This window comes from Octopus sinensis, unplaced genomic scaffold (genome assembly GCF_006345805.1).
Source record: "Octopus sinensis unplaced genomic scaffold, ASM634580v1 Contig16904, whole genome shotgun sequence".
Lineage (NCBI taxonomy): Eukaryota > Metazoa > Mollusca > Cephalopoda > Octopoda > Octopodidae > Octopus > Octopus sinensis.
This window is the reverse complement of record NW_021834663.1, coordinates 1-12,500: the sequence shown is the minus strand read 5'-3', so window position 1 is coordinate 12,500 and position 12,500 is coordinate 1. Positions and strand designations below refer to the sequence as shown.

Here is a 12,500-nt window from a genome sequence, read left to right as displayed (position 1 = left end):
CTAGTAGGAGAAGCCAGTTATTTTAAGTGAGTAAAAAAGTGAAAATAAGGCAAATAAATAACTAGTGATCACTCAATTTTCTGAAGATATTCTCAACAAAATTCAACTGAAAGTAGAAAAGACTAATTGTGGTGTTTGGTGATTGCATGGGGTTGTTGCTTTTGATTAGGGCATTAAAGATTCCTGAGACGTTAAAATTGTTGACAGACAGTCTCTTCTAAATAAGGAAATTTGATTGATAGTAAATCGTAACACAGTGAACCTTTTCAAAATTGTCATGTGGACAAATAAAATTATGGAAAGCTGTTCAGCCCACAATACCGCTTATTTTTAAAGTTGGATGAGAAACGTTAGGCAAGTTTTTTATATGTAAACCGCCCCCCCCCCCAATTTTTCACGTTGCTTGTAAAACATGAAAAATTTAGTGGGGTATTACATCTAAAAAACTTGCCTAACGTTTCTCATCCAACTTTAAAAAATAAGCGGTATTGTTCAATTTTTGAGATAAAATTGATTTGCATAGATCATGCCTTATGTTATTTTATTGCACATTGTGTTATTTCACCCCCGCGTTTCAACTCTTTTTGTGTCAGGTTTTGTGAGAAGAGAGACTTCTCGAAGCATCTTTGCGCCTTTATTGAGTAGTATTTTCTGTTTTCCTGTCCATCGGGTGATTAAAACTTCTTATTTCTTTACTACCCACAAGGGGCTAAACATAGAGGGGACAAACAAGGACAGACAAACGGATTAAGTCGATTACATCGAACCCCAGTGCGTAACTGGTACTTAATTTATCGACCCCGAAAGGATGAAAGGCAAAGTCAACCTCGGCGGAATTTGAACTCAGAATGTAACGGCAGACGAAATACAGCTACGCATTTCGCCCGGCGTGCTAACGGTTCTGCCAGCTCGCCGCCCTATTTATATTTTTATTCGAAACTAATGCTACTTTTCCCGTAGTTCTTAAAACCACGCCAGTGAAAATCGAAATAAAATACGTAAAGCAACAGTCGTCAAATGCAAAAGCCAAAGAACTGTTTATTGCTTAAATATCACTTGCAATACTCACTTCGGAAATAAAACAGTGTTTAGTCTGACGTGTAAGTGTCAACATGAGGTATGTACTAAGGAAGAGTATATTGTGCTTATCCTAATGTGAAAGTGTTTGAGTGCAAAAAGTTTAAGGTTAATTATGATGTCCTATTCCACAGGAAGTTGTATGTATTGTGGGCTGAACAGCTTTCCTTCAGTTTATTGGCCACATGACAATTTTGAAAAGGTTTACTGTGTTAAGATTCACTATGAATCAATTTTCCTTATTTAGAAGAAACAGTTCTAATATATCAAGAATCTTTAATTCCCTAACCAAAAGCAACAATCCCATGCAATCACCAAACATCTGCACAACTTATCACCGTCCGAGTTAACCCTCTTCACCAATAAAAACCGTCCAATGGACGGGGGGTGGCGTTTGCTAGTATATATATAATATATATATATATATATATATATATATATATTAGCACGTGGATTAATCACATGGATCTCAATCCTCCAAGGTAATTTTTTCAATAACTAATCAATTCGAGATACACAAAGACTTTACAATGTATCGGAAATACCTATTTTTTTATTTTGTACATGTTTATTTTATTATTTTTTTCTCAAAAATTCTTGAAAAGTCACATTGTGACGAAAACCGATTTGAATTAATATATATATATATTTTATTATATTTTAAAAATTTTCCATACACACCCATTTTCATTAAAATTTTCCTCAATTCTGCCTTTTTAATTTTACATTGCCTATCATTTTTCCACGTGCGGTCAACACAACTGCACCATTTATTGATTTTATATATATATATATATATATTATATAATATATATATATATATATATATATATATTATATATATATATATGAAAGAAGGCTTGAAAATGCAATTTTAAAGATGTTCATTCACCTGACCGGCTTCACCCTCCTGATATTTGGAAGACGCTAATATGTCTTATTCCAAAGAATGGCAATCCCTCTAACCTGATCAACTACCCTCCTGTCGCACTCATTTCTAAGTCATTTCTAAGGTGATGGAGGTAGCCATTAACAAAGACGTTCTCCAAAAGCTTGAGTTTCTATCTTTCTCCATGATTCTTGATTCAAGCTTTTGGAGAGCGTCTTTGTTCAGGAGGGTGAAGCCGGTCAGGTGAATGAAAATCTTTAAAATTGCATTTTCAAACCTTCTTTCATATATATTTCCACTAGTGTGGTAACTTACAACTTCACTTTGTTATATATATATATACATATATGTACATATATATATATACATATAATATATATATATATATATATATATATAATATATATAAGATTTATATATGTACTTTATTAAAAAACTGCAACACAAAAATATATACATATATGTGTGTGTGTATGTAGGTATATAAAGCATGAGCGACTGCCTTACCAATCACATTATTTGAAGTGTACCATTAGAATACCAGAACTATTTATAAAACATAATATCAAACGTTGTGGGATGGCAAACACTTTGTTGTTTAGTCGGTAATTTGGCCGCTGGACAAGCAATAAACACGTGACTCTCTGACGCGTTTATTTCTCAAACTGGTGCTCACACTTGCTAATATCTATATAAATGTCATTCGGTCATGGAATGTAATGTTTAAGTATGCGAATACAGCAAGTGCAAGTTATCTTAACTATAAATAAGTCAAATATCTAATATTGTCCAACCAGTGGTTCCAAGTACGCGTTCTTTTATGTGTTGGGGTGATTATTTGGCGACTTCTGTGTTAGCATACTTGTACTTAATCAAGATCCTTGACACAACCTTAAACTACATCCTTAAGTTATAGAATAGTTAGTGTATTAGGGCTCATCTACATATGCATGGATGCGACTATCTCTGCGGATGACACATTCATGGTTCAACGAAGGGCAAATGGGTTATAGCAATGATGGGTATACTAGGCTTCGTATATTTGTAACCCAGTGTCACATTGATGGCATGCAATACTCTCTCACTCAATAATGATAATAATCTTTTTTACTATAGGCACAAGACCTGAAATTTGGAGGAGAGGAGTGGTCGATTATATCGACCCCAGTGGTTCACTAGTACTTAATTTATTAACCCCGAAAGGACGTAACGCAAAGTCGACCTTGGCGAAATTCGATGCTTTAAAGAAGAGCGAATAAAGCTATGGAAATTCTGAAAGTTTCTATAAGGGTTGATGGAAGTATAATTAGATTGTTTACTGACTATTAAAATTTATATTTGTATTGGCGATATATTGTTGTGCAACAGAAAATATTGCTAAGTGGGTTCGAATTTATTCAACTTTCATGAGACGATATACTTAGCAATATTTTCTGTTGCACAACAATATATCGCCAATACAAATAAAATTTTAAGACATTCAGTAAGCCCTCATAAAAACTTCCTTAATTTACATAGCTGTATCCGCTTTGCTATAAAGCATCAAATTATCTCATACCTGGTAAAGAACTAAATGCATATCTAGCGTAAAGACTATTTTTCCCTGATGATTCTATGGAAATTAATCTTAAGATTCATATATAATTTGTAATATATACATATAAGATGCCAACCATCTTTCTACATTTAAATATATTAATAAACATAGTAAACTAATTTGGCATCTCAAAACTGTAATAAATAATTTTCTTTGGATTGGAAAATTTTGTCAGAGTCGTTACCTTATGATAAAGGGAAATCGTTTTGTCCTCTTTGACCAGACGAACAGCTATTTATCCATTTTTCCAAACACTCACTGGTCAACACCTATAAAGAGTGTGTTTACAGGTGTTTACATCGGAAAAAACACACTTTCAGCTATTTCAAATAATTTCTTCCCCCTTACCTAATAATATTTACAACTTTCACTTTATGCTTTTCATCCCACTCATTCAATTTTTTCCTTTATCATTATATCCATTTGTCACTCACTTTCTATTTGTTTCTACCTCTGTTACTACTTTAACTTCTTTCTCTTTTCTGTCCCTTCTTCTCTCGTCCTATGACGTAAAATTTCTTAACGGTTTTTTAAAATTACTAGCGTTCTGTATCCACCTTGTTTTTCATATATTGTTTATATATATAATATATATATATATATATATATATAATAGAATTATAGTTTCTTACATCTACAAAAATGGCTTATTAATGAGCACTGTTGATTATATCTCCTCCCTGATGAGATTAATACATTATTCCACATTATTCTTCCTTTCAGAATTTTAATGTATCAATTGAAACACATGTCGGTGATATGGTGATATAAATGATTTAAATAACATCTTGTGCGTTTGTCTCTATTTTCCATTACTCCTATGTTCTCCAAAACACGTCTCACTTCTCAGAATTGTCACCCATGAAAGTGTGGTTACTAATTTCTTAGAAATTATACCCTGGTAACGGTTTCTCTGGGATCTTTCCTTGTGAATTAAATATATATATATATATTACATACATATATATAATATATATATATATATATATATATATATATATATATATATACACATATATATATATATACTATATATATATATATATATAAATATATAATATATATATAATATATATATATATATATATATATATATATATATAATATATATATATATATATGCGTGTGTGTGTATGTGTGTGTACATACATATATACATATATACACATATTCATGCATGCATACACACATGCATACAAACATATATACATAGGTATATTTCACAAATCGAAACACTCCGATTTTCCATATCCTCCTATCATTCTTACCTAATCAATGCTTGCTTGTATTATTTGTTTTGCGCGCGACAGCAACACTTGTATGACGTTTGCATCGAATATATATTAGATCTTGTCTCAGAAGTCGTATCGATTTTCTAATGGCTCACATATCGTGTTGTGAAAAGAGAATTGTGACTAGCAACTAACCAGTTCAACACCAAAGTCATACAGAGCAGCCATTGAAACCAAAGAGTTGTGAGCTGGAGCATGGTCTTGACGAAACAAGACCCCTTTCCTCAGCTTTCCTGGGCGTTTGATTCTGATAACCTTTCATAACTGCCTCAGCAAGTTGGCATAGTACGCTCCATTAATGGTGTGGTTCGTTTGAAGATAGTCAATAGACACAATACCTTTTGCATCTCAAAATACTGAGGCCACAAACTTCTCTGTAGATGAACCTATCTTGGCCTTATTTCGAGTAGATGCGTTGAGATGTTTCCGCTGCAAGGACTGTCTCTTTGTCTCTGACTTACAGTGATAAACCAAACATTCATTTTAGGTTAGGAAACACTCAAAGAAGTCAAGACAGCTCTATCTGCCTGAAACAATGTCAAATTTTCCGGCGATGTGATCAGCCTAGTACACTTTTGTTCGGGTGTCAGAAGATGTGGCACACATCGACCAGAAACCTTCGTCATGCTAAGTTCATTAACTCTTTCACACGATATACTAGTAGCATTTGCTATTTAATTTATAGTCAATTGCGTGTCTCCGTCACCATGTGGTGAACATAATCAATGTTTTTTCGGTGGTGGGTCATCTTCAAGACTCTCCATTTCCCTCCAAAATCTGGCTGTCCATTTTGCTCTGTTGATAAAGCTTGAGCCTCATTCGATAATGTAGCAGCCAACTCAGCAGATACTTAGAACACCACGATGCCAAAGTTTATCCACTTTCAAGAAAAGTCGCTACTAGTTACATTTTTGAAGTCTTCTACGAGCACTGAGATCTCGGTTTACTCAGAAACAATGCAGTTATGAAGAAGGTAAGTTGAAATGAATGACGACAAGAATGACGGCTGTGACTGCGGTGATCAGAGTAACAGGGTAAACTGTAATGATGCAGCTGACAACGACAACAGTGGTTGCGGTGACGGTGGTGGCGACAGCAGCGCTTCAAGCAAAGAAAGACAACAATATCGACAGTTACGTATGCAACAGCAACACCAGTTTCACGACTGGAAGTAGCTGCTATTCCAGCAGCAACGGAACCAACAGCCTCACGCCCAAGAATATTTACACCGGCAGCGACATAAGACCCGGAGTTGACGAAAGTAACATTGGTGGTAGTAGTACATCCATCACGCAGACACGAAAATATGTCGGTTCAAATGTGTCCCCGTTTAAGCCACGTCTGAACAACCACACGTCTTGTTTTAGGATACTGGAAAGGCGCAACATCGCACCTCTGACTAGCCACGTATGGCGCTTAAAAAGGAAGGAACCCCATATATGATTAAATGGAAGCTCCTTGAACAACCGAGAACTTATATAAATAGAAGCAAATTATGTAAGCAGAACTTGGAACTTTATAGGTATTGACCAGTGAGTGTTTGGCAGAACTTGGAAGAATCCTAAATATTTTAAGCCGTTATTTCTTAGTTGTAATTATTCGAATGTGTAGTGGAACAAACATCTACTTATATATAAATATATATATATATATATATATATATATATACATATATATATATATATAATATATTATATATATATTATATATATATTGGTGTGTATGTGTGTGTGTTTGTGTGTGTGTGTGTGGTGTATGTGTGTATGTATATATATATATATACATACACACAGACATAGACACACACACACACACAACAACACCACACACACACACACACACATATATATATAGTAGAATGTTTGTTCCACTACACTTTCGAATAATTACAACTAAGAAATAACGGCTTTAAACGAATGTCTGCACTCCAAAGAATATATTGAAAGCACCTTATGAAGTGGTTTGTTGCTAAAACTAAAATTATTTTTTCACAAGGTAGATTATCAGGAAACCGTTATTTTTGTGTATGTAATCACTAAGAAATCCTGTTGTCTCGATTTCTAAGCCGCAGCCATTCTACGAATTTCGTCCATACTGTAATTATTTCCATCGTTAAATGTCTCATTTCATAAAATGTTTAATTAATAAGTCACAAGTTACATCATACTGAAGATTTCTAAAAAGAAACAAATAGTGCTTTACGAACGAATAAAATTAAGAACTTCTTATGAAATAAGCAATAAAAAATGAATCTGTGAAATCTACGTATAACTTTACCTATATCCTGAAGATCAAGTTCGTATTTATAATCCTGTTTCCTGTTATGATGAAATGACTATCTCGTTTGTAAAATCTGTGACCGTTAGAGGCTCGCGTGTATTCAGTAGAAAATAGATAGAAATACAAATACCTCATCAATAGAATGTATCGTTTGTTGGAAAAGTTTGTAGTAGAAAATACATTTAAAAACTGAATTTTTTAAAAGTATAGGAGCAGAAAGTTATGCCTTGCGTTTTCCGCAACTTGGCATTTGGGAACATGTGTGATAATAGATATTTCCTCCTATGTAATCTATCTAAAAGTATGTTTAATATTTTCTTTGTCATTCGTTCATTACGCGTTGACTATTTCTTATGTGACAGATTATGTTATAGAGAGAAAGAGCGAGAGAGAGAGAGAGAGAGGAGAGAGAGAGACAAAAAAGAAAGAAAGGGAGAGAGAGAGAGAAGAAAGAAAGAAGAAAGAAAAAGAAAGAAAGGCAGAAATAAAAGAATGAAAAAGAAAGAAAGAAAGGAAGGAAGGAAGGAAGAAAGAAAGAGATTTATTATACTGAAGAACATAGCCATTTAGAATTAGGTTGCTTTGACCAGCTCTGTCAAAGTCAAATCATTAGACACACACACACACACACGTTCGCACACATGCACGTATATACACATACACACATGAAGACTCACAGACATATGCAAACATCCTTCCAACCGCATACTTACAAACAGCCTGGCTTACATAAACACACAAAAATATATATGTGTGTATACATAAGTATATTTGTGCTTATGTATACGTATGCATTTATATAGAGATAGATAGAGTGAAAGAAGGGAGAATAGACAGACAGATATATATATATATATATTATATATATATATATATATATATATACTAGCTTATGGTGACCTGCTCTACGCGCGGGTAAGAGTGTGTTGTTACTGTCTGGTACTCCTTTCTGTTTTTTATCCCCACATTCTCTCTCTTTGTTTCTCTATCCTTTCTCTCTCATTTTCCCACTCTCTTACTCTTCCTTTCTCTCCGACTCTCCCTCGCTTTCTCTTACTCTCTATTTTTCTCTATCTATCTCGCTCCCATTTATAAACAACAAAAGATCTTGAGTAAGTTGAGAAACAAAATATTTTGAAAGATCAATCATAAATATCAGGCAGTGACAACGGAAAGGTCTGCTTCAAGGCAGACAGCAAAACACTAACATTTAAAAGGGACAGACGAACTTGCGAGCTGAAAAAAAATTTTGGAAACCAAAGTTTGAAGGGATAGAATCTGAGGATAGTGGAATCACCATGGCTGGCATTTCTTAACGACGGACAGCAACAAAAAAATTTGAACTTGATGTAAAAGAAAATTCCTAAACACCAAATTTTGAAGTGATTCTTTCTCACGACAGTAGACTCACCATGGCAAGCATTCAAAACTTCTTCATCATGGACGGCAACACATTGACGATTTAAAGGCTGGCGCAAATTTTTTAGCTTGATGTAACAGAGAATTCCTAAACACCCACTCCTGTAAATTTTAATCCCCTTCCAGATCCATTTAGACTTCTTTTCACATTTTGGTTAATATAACCCGCTTTCATTCGGGTCTACGCGGGCCACATTTTATAACATCAGGAATTTTGTCCTAGAGGTCACGCCTTTCATTTGAGGAAAAAAATAGTTGCCATGCAAACTCGCCAGCACTTTTAACATAAGTGTGCATATTTTCAGCTCTACCGACCACATAATGCACACATTATATATACATATATATATATGTGTGTGTGTCTGTGTGTGTGTGTGTGTGTGCGTGTGTGTACGCATTATATATATATAAATGTATACAAATTATATATATATATATATATAAATACAGATATATACACTTTGTATATATACATTATATATACATATTTATATATAGAACACACACATATAAATTAACCCAATAAATATCTGATTCATAATATTTGTTCTCATGATTGTGTGGTGGTGGTGGCGATGATAATTCTCTCTATGAATGCAGACAGACGTAGAGAGAGAGAGAGTGTGTGAAAGCGCTGTCGAAGGCGGGGAGGGGGGATATAGGACGCTGTGAAACGACGTTATAAAGAGAAATTGAAGGGAAGAGAGGTAGACACTGTGAAACGACGTTATAGATAGAAAGTGAAATGAAGGGAGGAAAGAGAGTGAGTGATGGAGGAAGACAGATACATTAAAGAATGAGAGTAGACTTGTCAAAGTGCGTTTTTGGCCCGAGCCATTTTAAGATGGGGATTTCTAACCTAGCCCACTCGCATCCTTACCTCATTTTACATGTCCCTGTAAATTTTGGAGTCAATCCGACGGGATCTAGTGGCCTTTAACCCGTTCTCAATGCCAAAACCAGGCAAACAAACAAACTTTTCGCTGGACCTACCAGAACTACTGCCACACATCCACAATCTATCAACCTTGAAAAAAACAGTACAGGCAAGAAAATCTACAATTCATGTCTATGCCAAGTCTGTCCCGTCGAAGGTTTTTGTCTACGCAAATACGTAGTTTACAAATGCCGGGTAGTAACGCCACGTTCATACTAGGCCCATTATCTGCGAAGGCACACTGTACAACTGAGACCTTGGAGTTTGTAAACTGTGTTGAAGGAAATCTTTCACTATCCTATGCCACCACAACTTATCATTACTTAATAGATTCTCAGATGTAATCCTTTCATGCAAACACAAAATATACTCATCGTTTACTCATTACATATAATCTGTATATTTACCTAATTACGATACAACCTTAGATTACAACTTAGCCGCACTAGCAACACACCCCTTCTACTTATACCATGCCTGGTATATATATATATATATATATATATATATATATATATATATATATATATATATATATATATGTGTGTGTGTTGTGTGTGTGTGTGGTGTGTGTGTGTGTGTGTGTGTCGTTCTATTCCCTTTGCACATTCCACTTACTCGGTACATCCTCCTGTACCGCTTCACTATTCTCATACTCCGAACTTTTCCCTCATCTCTTTCTAGTTTCTTCTTTAACGAGAACAATTTTGCACTACAAATCCTCGCCTTGGCTATCAATATATCACACCTATTTTTTCTCTCTGTCCACCTCATTCTACTTACTCTCATACCTTTCTTCCTATTTCAGGGCTGTCCCTCCACTGCCAACCCATCTTCATTCTCCGAATTCCCCATCCACCACCCTACCGGCATCTATAACTAGATGCTTTCACTCAGTTTTCATATTCGACCCTCACTTTTCTCATTGAATCAATTTCTCCTTCTCAGTTCTATCACCTCAACCATCCGTAACTGATAACTTAACGACCACCCTTTAAAATATTACTCATCCCACCCGTTCCAACCCAGTTCTCGACTCTCACTTCTACTTCTCTCAATACCCTGGCATTCTCCGTAAAGGCAGAACAACCGTTTTAAGAGCTACATACTTTATATTGTTGTTGTTGCCTTAACCCCGCTTTCCCGGGAATTACCGGGTACGTCAGCTAGTATATACATATATGTAAAGTAAAATTAAAAGTAATATATATAGGCGCAGGAGTGACTGTGTGGTAAGTAGCTTGTTTACCGACCACATGTTTCCGGGTTCAGTCCCACTGCGTGGCACTTTGGGCCAGTGTCTTCTACTATAGCCTCGGGCCGACCAAAGCCTTGTGAGTGGATTTGGTAGACGGAAACTGAAAAGAAGCCCGTCATATATATGTATGTATATATATGCGTGTGTGTGTTTGTGTGTCTGTGTTTGTCTCCCTAGCATTGCTTGACAACCGATGCTGGTGTGTTTATGTCCCCGTTACTTAGCGGTTCGGCAAAAGAGACCGATAGAATAAGTACTGGGCTTACAAAAGAATAAGTCCCGGGGTCGAGTTGCTCGATTAAAGGCGGTGCTCCAGCATGGCCGCAGTCAAATGACTGAAACAAGTAAAAGAGTAAAGAGTATACATAGAAATATATATATATATATAGATAGATAGATAGATAGATAGATAGATAGATAGATAGATAGATAGATAGATAGATTGATAGATAGATAGATAGATAGATAGATAGATAGATAGATAGATAGATAGATAGATAGATAGATAGACAGATAGAGTGTGCGTGTGCGCATATGCTTTTGTTCGTGAGCGGAATAACATAACCACGAAGTCGTGTACTTTCACACAGACAATATAACCATATAACCATTGATCTGCAGAAGCAAACAAACGGGAAAGGAACACACATATAAGCACATATACACACTCATACACACATACACACAGTATTACATATATACGCACAAATATATACTTAAATATTTACTCATAAGACTACTTTCACTTACCTGTTATCGATGGATGCTCAAATGAAGCATCGTTTCAAGTCACCATGTGGAGTGTGAGTGTGAGTGTGACTTGGAACGGATTACTGCTTATATGCATTTCAGTTTCCCAACGATTTGATTAACGAACAGATTTGGTTAACGACAGATTTGTTTAACGCACAGATTTGGTTAACGATTTGGTTAACGAACAGAGCTCCGTAACAAATTAATTACTGAGAAAGTGAAAGTAGAAAAGTGGAGTTAGAAAGAAAATACGAGAGATAACGTAGAAATAACAACTCAAGCGATAAGATAGAGTTCGGGCTGAAATCTACATTTACATTACGATTAAATGCTAAATTTATATTGCGGCCATGCTGGGGCACTGCCTTGAAGAGTTTAGTCGAACAAATCAATCCCACTACTTTTTTGTTTTTTAGTGTTCTTTTTAGAGTCTTGGTACTTATTCTATCGGGTCCTTTCTCCTGAACCTCTAAGTTACAAGGCGTAAGCAAAGCAACATCGGTTGTCAAGCTGTGAGTGGGACAAACGCTGATACAAAGTCCCCACCTCACACACACGTATCTGGCGTGTAGAGTTAGATACAGGACTATTATTATATGAGATAGAGCGCCACATATATTATCATTAACCAGCCAGGTTGCAGTATAGTGCTTAGATTGCCCTGTATCTAGTAATGTTACTAGTTATGATATATGAGCGTATGTAGTGGTGGGTTCTTAGAAATTACCTCGCCATGTATCTGACTTCAGATATATATATATTACCGGCGAGCTGGCAGAAACGTTAGCATGCCGGGCGAAATGCGTAGCCGTATTTCGTCTGCCGTTACGTTCCGAGTTCAAATTCCGCCGAAGTCGACTTTGCCTTTCATCCTTTCGAGGTCGATAAATTAAGTACCAGTTACGCACTGGGGTCGATGTAATCGACTTAATCCCCTTGTCTGTCCTTGTTTGTCCCCTCTATGTTTAACCCCTTGTGGGTAGTAAAGAAATATATAT

At 35.5% G+C, this 12,500-nt stretch overlaps 1 protein-coding gene across 3 annotated transcripts in view; it reads right to left on the bottom strand.

Moving 5' to 3' along the window:
- Positions 1–12,299, bottom strand: part of LOC115230955 — a 26,422-nt gene extending 14,123 nt beyond the window's left edge. Inside the window, exons 1-2 of one of the 3 annotated variants that reach the window (XM_036499877.1) lie at positions 11,500–11,743; positions 7,133–7,208 (exon numbers count right to left, since the gene is read on the bottom strand). The gene's annotated coding sequence lies outside the window, so the exon portion shown is untranslated. Of the gene's footprint in view, positions 1–7,132; positions 7,209–11,499 lie in introns of all 3 variants that reach the window. The other 2 variants (XM_036499878.1, XM_029801059.2) reach the window with 2 other exon arrangements.
- Between the last annotated feature and the right edge of the window lie 201 nt (positions 12,300–12,500).